We start from the raw sequence: 17,689 nt of genomic DNA on the forward strand, positions 1-17,689 counted from the left end.
TTGTTTATGATCAAAAGCTAGTATCTAGAAGGAAATTTTGTAAAAATGTATTTCCTGTTTTTCCGTATATTACTTATAAATGGACTTAGTTTTATTCCAGTAAACATTACGTACAGTCTGCAATTACAGTTTTTAAAACATTTATTAGATTCATAAACCTTCTTTAATTTTTACCAAACTTGAACAGAACTTCTTACAATCAAAAGATAGTATCTAGAGGAAAATTTTTAATATTTTTTCCCCATTTTTGTTGAGCCTGCGACAAATGCAAAAGTAGGCGAGACACTGGGTTCCGCGGAACCCTTACGAATGTTTACAGTTTCCAGACAATAACTTGTGTTCAAGTGTATGGATCTCTCTGAAATTGTACTGCAAGCTACCATACCACAAAGGGAAGGCTGGGATTGAGTTTGGGGTGATGAATCATAAGGGGGTTCAAAAAATTGGGGGGGGGGGGGATTTTTTTCTCCTTTTTTTCCTTTTTTTTTCTTGAAACTTTTCCATTTTAAGTTGGTTATTTTTTATTTATATATAAAAGCAAATAATAATGATAAGGTTTGATATCATAAAAAATTGAAATATTGGGGTTCTTTGATATGCTAAATCTAACCGTGTATTTAGATTCTTAATTTTTGTTCCCGTTTTCAAATTGGTCTACATTAAGGTCCAAAGGGTCCAAAATAAAACTTAGTTTGATTTTAACAAAAATTGAATTCTTGGGGTTCTTTGATATGCTGAATCTAACCGTGTATGTATTTAGATTTTGGATATTGGACCATATTAGGTAAATTAAAAAATTTTTAGTTCTTAGATTACATTCATTCTGTGTCAGAAACCTATGCTGTGTCAAATATTTAATCACAATCCAAATTCAGAGCTGTATCAAGCTTGAATGTTGTGTCCATACTTGCCCCAACTGTTCAGGGTTCGACCTCTGCGGTCGTATCAAGCTGCGCCCAGCGGAGAATTTTATTTGTTTTTAATTCACAAAATAACAACCATAACTTTTGAACGTTTTAATCTGTGATTAGTCCATGAAAATTTCAATTCAAGTCAGTAAATGATTCTCTAGTCATCGTCCGTAATGGCATGAGAAAACTTTAATTTTCTCAATAAAGGACAATAGGAATAGTAAATAAAATGAAAAATACTAGTACACGAACTGTGTTTAGAGTTAAGTAACAGATGATATTTTATGTACCGTATGCATCCCCTTTCATTCCAGGGAATGGTGAAATAATTAGATACAATTACACTGCTGTTTACTTCCCCCTTAATTCCAATGGATGGTTTAAAATTTAAACAAGAGAAATACAAGTACATTGCTGAATATTCCCCCCCTTCATTCTAGGGGATGGGGTAAAGTATTAAACAAGAGAAAAAACAAGTAATTTGCTGTATATTTCCACCTTCATTCTAGGGGATGGAGTAAAAAAAATGAAACCAGAGAAATACAAGTATTAATACAAGTGATAATACTAAATCAAGAAATGAGAATGATATCAGTTTCAAGTCATCAGACAACTAACAAAGGCCAAACGAAAACTATTAGAGCAAAAACACAAGAGCAACACACATAAAAGGGCCCAATCGGTAACAGATGATGAATAAAGGCGAGAAGTTCATCGTTGTCGAAATCCGGCAAATAGATTACAACCCGTTAAGATTACAATGGAACTTTTTTTTAGGATAATCAAAAACCGAGATCAGTATATTGTTAGACTGGTGAAATCTCATTAAACACCTGAGATGACCCCCAGTTTTCGGTGGGGTTCGTGTTGGTCAGTCTTTGGTTTTCTATGTTGTGTTTTGTATACTATTGTTTGTCTGTTTGTCTTTTTCGTTTTTAGCCATTTCGTTGTCAGTTTATTTTCGATTTATGAGTTTGAATGTCCCTTTTGGTATCTTTCGCCTCTCTTCTACTTCTCCTAGCTACAGTATGACTGACAATCGTGTTCAATTTTGGTTTAAATTAAGGCGTCTCAGAAAATTTCACAATTTGGTATAATGTTATGCCGGCTCCCCGTATTTATTCAGTGTTGTTTTGATATGCATTCTTTTCGTCGTTGTTATGATCCATAACCAGAAGTTAGTTGTCAAAAGTGTTAGATAAGTCAGGAGATGCTTATGCTTGTACTTATAAAACTATTATCTCGGATGACTTTTAAACATGTGGAGTATTGTTTTTGAGACATGTAACGTTTATTTTCGAACTGTTGGAAAGTGAAAGTAGGCCATAGATTTTTATTTACGGTTGTAAATAATAATAATATTGTGATTCATGTTGTTCTATTTTTTACATCTTATTATTTTTCCTGTTTGGGTTTCGTTTGATTATGATTGCTAATTGCACGGAGCATTTGGAGACTTTAAATAACTCTCGTTCCGATTTTTAAGGTTTGTCACCGATATAGGTGATACTTACTTGTTTGATGTGTTTTAGTTAAAATGTTCGTTATCTGTTCACTATCGATTGCAAGATACAGTAGTTTGTATCTGTTTTTACCCATCACAAACGTTTTCAAAGCTTTTAGTTGCATTTTAAACACATAAATTATATTTATTCGTGAAGAACATTGCATTGTTTACAATTGCATCACCGTTAAGGGAATTTCCCTAATAAGAGTGATGGCTTGTGATTGGATGTCATTATATAAGCGCAACTCTCATTAGTCAATTTGGAATATAAATACGTGTGGTTGGCTGCATCAAGGGAGATAGCTCGCATTAGTTGAGATAGTAAAATCAAAGAGATAGAGCACTGGCAGTAGAAACTAAATAGAATTATGTCTGATGTTATGAGTATAAAAGTTAGTATTGTGAAATAATGATATTATTTTAATAAGTAAAAGGTGACGGTGACTAATATAAGTCCCGGTGATTAAATCTCGGTGACGGTGACTAATCTCGGTGACGGTGACTAATCTCGGTGACGGTGACGGTGACTAAAAACTGTCGGTGACGGTGACTAAATACTTTTGTCACCAGATTTGGAGTTGATGAATTCACGTGTGTAAGTTACTGTTGATAAAGCTATAGTTATTGAGGTAGTGACATAAATAGTTTATGGAGAAGCATATGTATGTTTTATGAACAGTTTGGCAAAGGTCAGGCTTTTTATCTTGTTTGGTTAAAATTAGTTATGGATATGATAGTTACCTTTGTATAAAGGACTAGTTGTAAAGAAATGCTATGTTATGAGTAGTATTCACATTCGTGTTAATTGTTGTTAGACCAACCATACCAGGGGCCACTGACCAGTAACAGAACCGAGAGTCCAGCCTTCCCCTAGTATTTTATTTCGTTAATAAAATGTTGAACTTTATAAATTATTATCTTTTACTTTAATAAACCTCACGAAAACCGAATTATACTAGCACACTGATATAAATATATATATTTATATATTTTTCCTTCGTCCTATTTCGGGTTTAGATCGGTGGTTTTAATTAAGACACCTTTCTCGACCTCTAATAGATCCCTTTTTACGTGATCCTGTGATCTCTGGTGGCCGACTCTAACGCCAGAGAGGCAGCGTTACAATTGGTGGCAGCGGTGGGATACCACTTTCAATATATTAGAGTCTATTGTTTGTATATAAAAATTTAAAGTTGTTGTAAAAATAGATATGGACGATTCAAATGTAGTTATGTTCGGTCCCAATACTGGGAATAGAGACGAGGTAGATGAAATACTATCGAATGAAGTAATAGCTTCTAGTAGTGAAAAGAATCTAACCGCAGAGAGAATGGTTTCTGACGCTAAATTGGAAATGAAATTTATGGTAGACAAATGTTTTTCAGATTTTTCTGAGAGAATGGACAGTATGTTTGCAAAATTTGACCATCATATAACAAATAAAATTACCCCTATTTTAGGAAGGGGGTATGATAGTTCGTCTATCAGTGCGAGTGGGGAAGCCAAACAAAGTAAACAAGACTTAAATAATAGCCATTTCACTGAGAACATCAGAGCTAAACCTGACATAAAATGTAAAATTAAACCTCAGCTGTATGACGGGTCAGACGATCTAGAAGAGTATCTCACACAATTTTATCTTCTGGCAGAACTTAACAATTGGGACTTAAGATCTAAAGCTTTATTGTTGGCAAGTAGCTTAACAGGCAGTGCTCGTGCTCTTTTAAATGAAATGACAGAGGGTGAAAGGCATGACTTTGAATGTTTAGTAACAATGCTTAAAAGCAGATTTGGTTCCATAAATCGGTCAGAAGTTTTCAGAGCTGAGCTACAGACTAGGGTTCGGTTAAGGAACGAAAGTTTGCCTGAACTGGCCCAGGCAATTAAAAAACTTACAAGGCGAGCATATCCTGGTACTTCTCCTATTGTCAGAGATACACTGGCGCTTGATTATTTTATTGATGCTATAACTGAAACTGACATTCGTCTAAGGTTGAGAGAAGTAGGGCCAAAAACAATTTATGAAGCCGAAAATATTGCTGTTCGTCTTGAAGCTTTAAGACTGGCAGACAGACAAAAAGGGCGATCGGTGAGAACAGCTGATGCATGTGACGCTGATGATAGTAAAATAGTCAGTGAAATAAAAGAAATAAAATTAGGCATAAGAAATCTACAAAATGATGTAGGGGCCATTAAGAAAAATAATAATAATGGTCAACGTTATAACCATAATAACAACAATGGTTCACGTCAACAAAGAGGATCAAATAATTTTGGTAATAGAAATTTCAACCAAAATTATAACAGCTCGGAAAACTACCAAGCGTCGAGTGCGGGGGTCGCGGCTCGACCACAATAAAAAGACCCAACACGGTTATTTCAAATGTTTCTTGGGGGAAAGATAATGGATATTTTGTAGTTGCTAATATAAATTCTATGTCTGTAAATATGTTGGTTGATTCTGGGGCGAGCGTCTCCATTTTGAGAAAAGATTTCTTTGATAGTCTTGTACTTGAGAATAGACCTCAAGTTATGCCAGTCAGAATGAATTTATTAACAGCAACTGGAGAAGCTTCACAGTTTATTGGGAAAGTTAACTTAGAAATAAAATTAGGGACATATATTTTCAAACACGAATTTTTGTTGGCTGAAATCAAAGATATGGCCATACTGGGTATGGACTTTTTGATGACTAATAGTATTGATGTTCTTTTTAGCAAAGGTTGCCTGAGAATTAAGGATGAGTTTATTACCTGTTTTACAAATAAAGGTGATAGCTCATGTTGTCGAATTTCAATTGCGGAAACTGTTGATATTCCGCCTGATAGTGAAATGTTAATAAAAGGGATGCCATGTGGCCCTGTTATATTTAATGAAGTAGGTCTTGTAGAGACGAACAAGTCTTTTATTGAGAAAACTGGTTTGTTATTAGCCAGAGTAGTGGTCCAGCCAAATTCAAATATCATACCTTTAAGGGTAGCTAATTTTAGCACAGAGCCTGTCAAAGTCTATAAAAACACAATAGTTGGTACTTTTGAACCTGTTGACATAGAAACGTTTGAAGTGAGCACTGTGAGTCGGGTCAATTGTGCAGAGATTAAGACTGAAGTAGGCATCCCTGATCATTTAAAGTGTGTATTTGAGAAAAGTTCCAAAGATTTGGATAATATTGAAGTCAAGAAGTTAAAAGAGTTTTTATGTTCTTATCAAGATGTTTTTTCAAAATCCCCATCTGATATTGGGCATACTGAAATTGTTAACCATAAAATAAATACGGGGAATGCAAAACCCATTAAACTTAAACCATATAGACTTCCTTTGGAAAAAAGAGAGGTTGCAGAGAAAGAGATACAAGACATGGCATCAAGGGGCATCATAGAACCTTCAAGTAGTGCTTGGTGTTCACCGGTTGTCATGGTCACGAAAAAGAAAGACCAAAGTATTCGATTCTGTATTGATTTTAGAAAAATTAATGATATAACTGAAAAAGATTGTCAACCGATCCCTCGTATAGAGGACACGCTGGACGCTTTAAGCGGCAGTAAGTGGTTCTCCACACTGGACATGCGCAGTGGTTACTGGCAATGTGGTTTAGATGAGAAGGATCGAGAGAAAACCGCTTTTGCAATACCTGGTAGTGGCTTGTGGCAATTTAAAGTGCTTTGTTTTGGACTATGTGGTGCTCCAGCAACTTTCGAGCGGTTGGTAGAGAAAATATTTTCTGGTTTAACTTGGAGAATATGCTTAGTGTATCTTGATGATATCATTGTGTTCTCCAAAACTTTTGATGAACACCTCAAAAATTTAAGTGAAGTTTGTGACAGGCTAAGATCAGCAAATTTAAAATTACATCCTAAGAAGTGCTTCCTTCTTCAAAAGGAAGTAACCTTTTTAGGACATAAAGTTAGTCACGAAGGCATAAGTACTGACGATGAAAAAATTAAGGCCGTGCAAGATTGGCCCACTCCCAAGAATGTAAAAGATGTACGTAGCTTTATCGGACTTTGTTCATATTATCGTCGATTTGTAGAAAATTTCTCTACTATTGCAAAGCCTTTACATCAATTAACCGAGAAGTGTAAGAAATTTGAATGGACAGAAGCTTGTAATTGCTCATTTGAGCATCTGAAAAAGTTGTTAATATCTGCACCTATCTTAGGTTATCCAATTAGTGATGGCGGCTTTATTCTGGATACAGATGCTAGCAATGTGGGAATGGGGGCCGTTCTATCTCAAATTCAAGATGGGGAAGAACGAGTGATTGGCTATTTTAGTAAAACGTTTTCGAAAAGTGAAAGAAATTATTGTGTCACCCGAAAAGAACTGCTGGCTATTGTCAGTGCAGTTAAAAATTTCCATCACTATCTTTATGGTCGATCTTTTACATTTCGTACCGATCACGGGTCTCTTAGGTGGTTAGTAAATTTCAAAAATCCAGAGGGTCAGCTTGCCCGCTGGTTGGAAACACTTGGTGCATATGACTTCCAAATAATACATCGCCCTGGTCGCATTCATTCGAATGCTGATGCATTGACTCGTAGACCCTGTCCGGATGATTGTTCTTATTGTTCTAAAGTTGAGGATAAATTTTCAAACGTAGGTTTAGGAGAGGTTGAAATAAATAACGAGATTTCAACTAAAGAAGTGGTAAAGTCAGTAGTAGTTGATGATACGAATACTTTAACAGGCGCCGTTAAGGTTGAAGGTAGTCAACGTCTAGAGACTAGAAAGAAAAACGAAGCAACACAAGTATATGCTAGTTATAGGTCAGACGATTTAAACGCTTCTAAATCTTGTACAAAACTTGACAAGGAAGTATGAACATTTCTGATAAAGTGAAGGATGAAAGTGGATTTGCTTTAAAGGCATCATATGATGTTGGCAAATCAAGTAGTTCCGAAACTTTTAATGTTCCCAATTTGAAAAGGTCTGAGGAAAGGAAAGGGAAAAATAGATTTGCAAGAGAAACATCAGTTGATGTTTGCAAATTTAAGACCAATGAAAACATTATAAACCAACGCATAGGAGTAGTTAAAACTCGAAGCATGAAATCTCCTCAGTTGGATCAACAAAAACCGAGCTCGTCATCTCCGATGCACGATGAACAATTTGTTGAGATAGATTTCGATTTAGAAAGTGAACAAGAAAATGACCCCGTACTAAAGATAATTAGGGATTGGCTACTAAACAATTTGAAACCCATTTGGTCGGAAATATCTAAATTCAGTCCAATTATCAAATACTTCTGGAATAGAATTGAATCATTTGAGATAAAAGACGGTATTTTATGTCGAAAATGGGAAAGTGAAAGAGGGGATAATGTCACGTGGCAAAAAGTAATTCCAGATAATTTGAAAGAATGTGTGCTCAAGCAGTTACACAATAGTGTCACTGGTGGCCATTTAGGTATCAAGAAAACCTTAAGCAAAGTTAGACAAAGATTCTTTTGGTTTGGGGTACGAAAGTATATTGAAAATTGGTGTAGCAAATGTGATGTATGTGCTTCACGAAAGCGACCAAATAGAAAACCAAAAGCACCTATGAGACAATACAATGCCGGTGCCCCCTTAGAAAGAGTTGCTATGGACATAATGGGGCCTTTGCCTAGGTCAATTCAGGGAAATAATTATTTACTAGTAATTGGTGATTACTTCACTAAGTTTGTTCATACTATTCCCCTGAAATCCCAAGAGGCAGAGGTTGTAGCCCGAACATTAGTAGATAATTTTATATCAATCTTTGGAGTTCCCTTACAAATACATACGGACCAAGGGGCTAATTTTGAGTCCCATTTATTTCAAGAACTTTGCAAATTGATAGATATTGACAAGACTAGAACAACGGTTATGAGACCCCAGTCTGATGGAATGGCTGAGCGGTTTATGAGAACACTGGAAAATATGTTGTCTTCGTTTGTATCGAACCATCAAAAGGATTGGGACAAATTTGTGCCCATTCTAATGATGGCATATCGATCCGCTGAACACGAAAGTACGGGTGTGTCACCTTGTAGAATGATGTATGGACGTGAAATCAATCTACCGGTAGATTTATTGTTTGGTAAATCTCCGGACGGTCCTAAAAGTTCTATTTCGGACTTTGTTAATGATCTTGAACATACATTGTTGACTGTTCATGAATTTGCAAGAACCAATTTAAATTTTGCTAGTGATGTTATGAAGAAAAACTATGACCATAACATTCACTTAAAGCTGTTCAATCCTGGTGATCCAGTCTGGTATTACCAATACCAACGGAAGGTTGGTGTAAATCCTAAATTTCAGAGACCTTGGCATGGTCCATTTGTTGTTACCCATCGACTGAATGACGTCTTATATAGAATTCAGCTGAATTCAAGAATGAAACCGAAAGTGGTTCACCATGATAAACTTAAACCTTATTTGGGAGATCATGGTCCAACCTGGTTTTCATAGTTGATAACTTATCAAATTTAGTTGAACTTTGATCGAATGATTTTTTTTATATTTAAGACATATGATGAAAATATTGAATACTAAAACTACCATGTATAGGTATGACATGTATTACTAATTAACTAAGTTTTACGACTCTTTGTATATGTGTTGAGTTGTAAAAATATTAATAATTATAATGATAGGTCCATAATTATTTATCCCTTTCTTATGATTGTTATTCTATTCTTTTATAGAGTAAATGGATGTGTGTTATATGTGAAGACATGACATTTGAAAAGAGGTGGTTTCTGGAGCGACACATATGAGAAAGGCACTCAGACTTTGCCTGGAAGTGTCCAGAATGTAAAAAACTGTTCCAAAGACGTAATACCAACCATGGGTGCAAGGTACATGAAACTCAAATGATCTGTTTTCAAAACAGCACCGGACGTAGGGGAAAAGATGCCGAAGAAGACCTGGAGAAATTTAAAAGAGATGAAATGCCGAAGAAAATAAGGTTGGTTGATAATAATGGGAATGAGGTTGAAGTTGTATCTAGACGTAACAGATATGCTAGATCCGAGATAGGTGACACCAGCAATAAAAGTACATGTAATAGTAAGAGAGGAAGTTCGTTGAAAGAAACATCCAGAAAAAGGACAGATATAGAGAACAAAGAAAATAACAACATCTCAGGGCCAACTCCTGCAAAAGTTAGTAAGCCCTCAGAGACAAAAGAACAAAAGCTGAAGAAAATCAAAGATGTTATTCAAGATCTAATGAGTGAGAGTGGTGAGACAATAACAATTTGTTTAGAACCGGAAGCAGATAAAACAGAAGTAGAGTGAAATCTTAGAGCAAGTTGAACTGCATGTATCAGAAAAAGAAGTGAGCACATTAGAAAGAGCAGATAAATCTCACATGAGTTCATCCTCATCAACAACCTCATCCGGATCGTCGTCTAGCTCGTCAAGCTCATCAGGGACAGTCAAGAAATCAACTCCAGCTAGTATGTCACAAAAGGCAGAGAACGTCGTGGTAAAACCTCTTGATACTGAAATTGAACCAATAAGAAATGTTGAGTTTTCAGCTAAGACAGAATTGGTGGAAACCTTCCTACAATCCCTACAGGACACACAGGAAAACACACTTACTCTCAACGTTGGAGGGATGAAGGTAGAGACAAGTAAAAACACCCTAAGAGCCGACCCTTCTTGTGTGTTCGCCTTGATGTTGCAGCCTTTAAGTCCGTTCCGTCCTCCTAATAACGTCTACTTCTTCGATCGAGACCCTGCTCACTTCAAGATAATCCTTAACTATTTGAGGAACAATTGTACCGTGGAAAAAAGATATCTCCCTAGGGAGCATGTCTATTTGTACGAGCTGCTCCAGGAGGCAAAATTCTATAAACTGTCTGAACTTGTTACAACAGTACAGGAGAGACTAAATGATTTGTGTGCATGTAGACTGAGTAACTTCTAAACTTTGTTGTTGATTTTGGATAGATTTTGACGTTTGTTGTTGATATAATTAGTAAAATTTATCTTGTGAATGAAAAATATCTTTGTTGTTAAACCCACATAGTACTGACATACTGTGAGCTCGATGAAGAATGACCAAGAATAGTAGAGTTTGTTTTTTTTTTTAATCAGTATTTCCTAAACAGTATAAATCAGCTCACCAAGCTAATATATTTGGGGACCAAATCCTTAAGGAAGGGGGCAATGTTATGCCGGCTCCCCGTATTTATTCAGTGTTGTTTTGATATGCATTCTTTTCGTCGTTGTTATGATCCATAACCAGAAGTTAGTTGTCAAAAGTGTTAGATAAGTCAGGAGATGCTTATGCTTGTACTTATAAAACTATTATCTCGGATGACTTTTAAACATGTGGAGTATTGTTTTTGAGACATGTAACGTTTATTTTCGAACTGTTGGAAAGTGAAAGTAGGCCATAGATTTTTATTTACGGTTGTAAATAATAATAATATTGTGATTCATGTTGTTCTATTTTTTACATCTTATTATTTTTCCTGTTTGGGTTTCGTTTGATTATGATTGCTAATTGCACGGAGCATTTGGAGACTTTAAATAACTCTCGTTCCGATTTTTAAGGTTTGTCACCGATATAGGTGATACTTACTTGTTTGATGTGTTTTAGTTAAAATGTTCGTTATCTGTTCACTATCGATTGCAAGATACAGTAGTTTGTATCTGTTTTTACCCATCACAAACGTTTTCAAAGCTTTTAGTTGCATTTTAAACACATAAATTATATTTATTCGTGAAGAACATTGCATTGTTTACAATTGCATCACCGTTAAGGGAATTTCCCTAATAAGAGTGATGGCTTGTGATTGGATGTCATTATATAAGCGCAACTCTCATTAGTCAATTTGGAATATAAATACGTGTGGTTGGCTGCATCAAGGGAGATAGCTCGCATTAGTTGAGATAGTAAAATCAAAGAGATAGAGCACTGGAAGTAGAAACTAAATAGAATTATGTCTGATGTTATGAGTATAAAAGTTAGTATTGTGAAATAATGATATTATTTTAATAAGTAAAAGGTGACGGTGACTAATATAAGTCCCGGTGATTAAATCTCGGTGACGGTGACTAATCTCGGTGACGGTGACTAATCTCGGTGACGGTGACGGTGACTAAAAACTGTCGGTGACGGTGACTATAACTGTCGGTGACGGTGACTAAATACTTTTGTCACCAGATTTGGAGTTGATGAATTCACGTGTGTAAGTTACTGTTGATAAAGCTATAGTTATTGAGGTAGTGACATAAATAGTTTATGGAGAAGCATATGTATGTTTTATGAACAGTTTGGCAAAGGTCAGGCTTTTTATCTTGTTTGGTTAAAATTAGTTATGGATATGATAGTTACCTTTGTATAAAGGACTAGTTGTAAAGAAATGCTATGTTATGAGTAGTATTCACATTCGTGTTAATTGTTGTTAGACCAACCATACCAGGGGCCACTGACCAGTAACAGAACCGAGAGTCCAGCCTTCCCCTAGTATTTTATTTCGTTAATAAAATGTTGAACTTTATAAATTATTATCTTTTACTTTAATAAACCTCACGAAAACCGAATTATACTAGCACACTGATATAAATATATATATTTATATATTTTTCCTTCGTCCTATTTCGGGTTTAGATCGGTGGTTTTAATTAAGACACCTTTCTCGACCTCTAATAGATCCCTTTTTACGTGATCCTGTGATCTCTGGTGGCCGACTCTAACGCCAGAGAGGCAGCGTTACAATATTTTATATAATAAAATGGTATATTATAAGCAGTTTTCAAATAATATAAAAACAGATATGGGCATTAAAGAGACCAAATAACAATTGAACAATTAGACTGAATCGCTGACCATGTCTTCGTATGACATACCATGTACATAATATATACTACATAATTAATAAAATCATTTATGTATTAATCCCATAATGTTAATAGTCGGTTTAATTTGGCATCAAGCATGTGACCATACAATATCATGTAAGGCGTTTTAAAATTCATAGCCTTTATCAAAGAAGATTTCATAAGTAAGTAATGCTTCGTCATCGAGGAAGTACTAAAAACCATTTCTCGTAAATTGTATTGTTTTAAGTTTTCCTTGATTGTGCTATATTCGGGATGATGTCCATCTTTTTATTAGCCAAGTAAACAGTTATAATGTTGTCATAGTTTTGTCTTTAGATTTTTCATACTTTTGTTATAAATTCGGACAAAACACATATGTCTCTTACAGTTAATAGATTTTTCATATTTGTGTTATAAATTGGGGAGCACCAGATGTAACGTTAATTTTGTCTGATTGAACACCATCAATAATGACTGTTTGTGCGCGGGATGTGAGGAAATCTTCTATTCAATGCCATAATATTTTAGTTTGTAGAGAAGTCTTTTGTGATGTACTTCAAAAGTCCATCACAATTATGTCAGTTTACATATATTAATTGTTAATTAATCAATGCGGAATAAGTTAGATCAGAAGCATCTTAAGTTGGTGTGTTTGTGATTTGGTATGTGGGTCCCAGTTGCAGCTGCTGTATTCTGGCTTTGGTCTTACAACTGCCATACATGCTTTTTCTTTTACTGTTTTTGAATTTATCTTCTGTAAATTTCTCTTAATGAAGTTTAGCTTTTGTGTAGCTGATGTTATTTACATGTTTGTTCCATTTTAGGTCGGTTTTTATTGTTATGCCAGGATATTTTGTGGATGTTTCTTTTTGCAGTAAATGTTGGTGAAGAGTATAGTCGAATTTTCATGGGGTTTTCTTGGTTGTTATCTGAAGGACTGAGCCTTTGTCAAGATAGGGCCCAAAATTTGTTTGTTTTTAACCCCTTATTTTTAAGCGGATACGGCCATAACCCCCAAGTTCAATCCAACCTTCCTTTTGTGGTATGGAACCTTGTGGTGCAATTTTATACAAACCCATACACTTACTCAACTTATTGTCCGGAAACCAAAAAAAAAAATGTTTGCTTTTGGCCTTTTTTTTACACAAAATTCTTAAACGGTGAGGGCCATAACCCCCAAAATCAAACTAAACCTTTCTTTTGTCGTATGGAACATAGTGGTACAATTTCAAAGAGATTCGTACACTTATACTCAAGTTTTTGTCTCGAATCCAAATGTCTTCGGACGACGACATCTCCATACCATGATACGGCCGCAAAATTTTGCGGTCGTATAAAAAATAACTTGACAATATAGTTTCTTAAGCAGTAACGGAACCATGAAAATGAGGTCAATGGCAATAGACATATGCCAGACAGGAACTTCGTAACATAAGGCATAAGTATACAAGTTATTATATAGTATTATGAAGTATCCAGGTATTCTACCTTCTGAAATATAAAGCTTTATGCAGAGAGCTAACGCCACCACCATCGGATTAGCATCCCTTTGTCTCACGTTCTGCAATATTCACAAGGGCGAGATGATTAAATCAGATATATAGTAAATATCAATTAGACAGCAACCAAACAACAAAAATAACCAAAAGACATCTAGACTGCAACATCAAGTCCTAGTATCAGACTGAGTCCTTAGGATACAATGCCAGGGTTGCATTCAAATGTTGAATGGACCAAAGTTCTCATAACAGAATAGATTGAGAGATACAGACCAGGAAACATAATTCTCCTTTCTATCCTGACAGTGTTTAAAAATAATTCAAATCTGTCCAAAAATAAGCGAAACACATCCGCAATATAAATGTTATCACTTAGCAAAGGTTTGATATTGTCGAGGGAAAACTGGTGGAGTTACAAATGACACAAACAATGTACAAGATAGAGGCTGTTTGTATAAAACTGATCAATGGAATCATTCGATGGAGGGAAGGGGCTGGGCAGTTGTTTAACCTGTTCCCACCTCTGATGACACAGGTATAACTATTCTAAAAGCAAAATTTAAAATAAGCCATTTTGTCATTTGTTATCACATTCTGGAATATTTCAGAGGCAGTAACTTCAAAACAAGCACTTAGATTTTTTTGTCCAATCTTCTTGGTGGATACATCTTGTCATGCTGATCATTTATGTAATTTACACTTTTAAGCTAGCTCCTTTAGTTTTTGTAACAATTGCAAGAAAATGCCAAAAAAGTTCAAAAGTCCACAATTCAGGGGCAATAACTCCAAAGTAGGGGGCTGATTTTGCCAAAATGTACATGGTAGATGGTGGACTTATTGTGCTGACCATTTTTACCTTGTCACTTTTTCTCTAATTGCCATAGTTTTAGAAATTTTAGCCAACACTATAGTTTGAGTCCGTTTGACACCTTTGTTCTTTTTTAGACAAGACATCCATGTAGGTTGATCAACCTAGTAGACAAAAATCACAAAGCTGACATCCTATAGATGAAGCAGACAAACTTTGGTTTCAACCCATTGAGTAATTTCAGAGGAGAAGATTTTAAAGAAAAGTATACGGACGACAGGTAACAGACTGAGAACGGACGACGGATGTGATGGCAAAAGCTCTCATTACCCTTCGGTCAAGGTGAGCTAAAACTGAAATTAGTTATTGTTTCATTGACATTTACCCAACATATTTTTGTATTTATTTTGAATATTTGAGGGAAAATACTCACTCAAAAAAAAAACATCATTGTTGAAAAACTAAGTAAAACTCGCCAATACTGAAAGGAACCAAAATTGATTGATAATATCATTACAAACTTATAAGTATTTGACTGGTTAATGTATTTTATCTCATTGCCATATGGTTGACAAATGTGAAGATGATCTTACAATAAAAAGTGAGCTTATTGCATAACAGTGTAAACATTAAAAGACAGCTTGTAATAATTCTTAACAATGATGAGCTCGCTCAACATGGGAAGGAAGTGACGATGCCACCTAAACGCACGAATGATGTTCACTAAAACCATCATAGGTCTCATGGCAATCGCATTAACCGCAGTCAACGGAATAAATATCGTTCTAATTTTACACTTGATGATTTTTTATCTATATTTAAAAACAATGGTAGACATCAATTATTATGCAAATTGGGTCAAATGCCAATAAGTAAATTACATAATATTTATAACGAGTGTGATACAATATCGTTTTTCAGTCCAAAATATGAGTGTACACGGATAATTACAGATTTTTGTCACCATAGACTGTTCCCTCAAATTGACAAACCTAAAGATCATAAAAAATGTTTTCTAAAAATAAAAAAAACATTAATAGAGGTATTGATTTTATTAGTTTGTCTAGTATATTTCATGACTCTACCGTTCAAAACTGTATACCTCCATATTTTGATAACATTGAGCCACCTATAATTTCTTATTCGTATAAAAAAAACTAGTAGAAGTTGAATTTTTAATTTTTCGTCAGTTACATCAGATGTCAGTATAGAAAATAATGCTCCTTCAACATGAGACTGTAAAACATCGAAGTTTAGATATGATCCCCGGTATGGCCATGTAATAACAGGGGACCTCAACATCGTTTAAGACCGAGAGGTTATAAACTTTCTGAAAAAAGGCCCAAAATATCGTCCATCGTCGAAAATAAATTGGGAAGAGTGTCGTCAGGTTATTAAAGATGCTCTTTCATCCTATTGTACAAATTGGTATAAACGGGAGAAATCTGACAAAAAGTCACTTAATTCCTATTTAAACAAGCATTCTGAGAGTATTGCATCGCAATACATAGTCCCCTACCGGTTAAAAATTAATTGTACTGGAACAAAATGCTAACTAAATTAACTTGATCTATAACTTGTCATGGTGTAAACTAATTAGCAAGTCAATATCTTCAAGCATGACGGGAAAAAGTGTAGAACCATAACTCTGCAAAAATCATCAGACCGAAACAAAATTCGAACTTGGCCTGTAACTTGTCATGATAAAACTATATACCAATTATCAAATCAATATCTTCAAGCATGACAAAAAAAAGTGCGGAAAACCGAATATTTGAGTGAATTTTCTAAGTCCAAGGACCATAACTCTGCACAAAATTACCAGACCGGAACAAAATTCGATTTGACCTGTAACTTGTCATGATAAAACAATATTCCAAAAATCAAATCCATATCTTCAAGCATGAAGTAAAAAAAGTGTTGAAAACTGATTTGCCGGACTGACGGATGGACAGACAGACGGACAGAGTGCAAACCTGAAGTCCCCTTCGACTTTGTCGGTAAGGGACTAATAAATGTATGAATATTGTTGATATTCGCATATCATATTTCGAAAATAATTTAGAAAAAAAAGAGTAATACGCCCATTTCTATAGGATTAAAAACAAAATGTGTTGGTGGTATGATGTAAATACTACACGGAAGTCCTTAAGAATGAAATTATACATTCAACTACATTCAAGGCCATACGCTCCACAGAGAGTCATATACTAAATAATCATGTCACTAACACAGCTCAGCTTAAGGCCGCCTCGGAACATTTGAAGGTCCCCATTATGTATTGGTTACCTAAACTACACCCAAACTGCACAAAAAAACCCGTAAAATATCGTTTCATCTCGGCCTCTAGTAAGTGTTCTACTACTAATCTTTCGGTGCTTTTAACGAGTTCCTTAACTACTATCAAAGAACTTATCGTTATTTTTTGTAATTAAACATATGAAAACAGTGGAATTAACCATTTTTGGAGTGTAAAAAATACTTTGGATGTTTTAGATAAATTACGTGCATTTGATGGTCCTTGTGATTCGGTTGACAGTTTTGACTTTTCCACTCTTTATACTACACTTCCACACAACCTTATCAAACAAGTTTTCCTATCAAATTAAATGGTCGTTTGATAAATCTGGTTGCAAATTTATTTGCTGCAACTTATATAAGGCCTTTTTCTCTAATGAGAAAGGTAAATATGCTAGATATACTTACTGGAGGTGTGATGAGATGATTAAAGCACTAAATTTTCTCCTTGACAACATTTTTATATACGTTTCGGCAATAAAGTTTATCAACAGATTGTAGGTATTCCTATGGGCACCAATTGTGCCCCATTATTAGCAGTTAATGGCCAAACTCAGTAAAGAACCGTCTAAATTCCATTTAATTCATAAATGCAACAACACTTACCTTTATCTTGATGATATTTTTTCGTTAAATAATCAAGAATTCTCTAACTATACTGCTGAAATTTTCCCAAAGGAACTTACTTTAAATAAATCTAATATCAACAGCAATAACTGTCCTTTCCTTGATTTAGATATTTCAGTATTACACCAGAAACTCTATACAAAAATTTACAACAAATGGGATGATTTTTCTTTCCCCTATTGTTAATTTTCCCTTTTTGGATGGTGATGTTCCTTTGGCACCGTCTTACGGTGTTTA

The sequence above is a fragment of the Mytilus californianus genome, unplaced genomic scaffold (assembly GCF_021869535.1).
Source record: "Mytilus californianus isolate M0D057914Y unplaced genomic scaffold, xbMytCali1.0.p SCAF_7, whole genome shotgun sequence".
Lineage (NCBI taxonomy): Eukaryota > Metazoa > Mollusca > Bivalvia > Mytilida > Mytilidae > Mytilus > Mytilus californianus.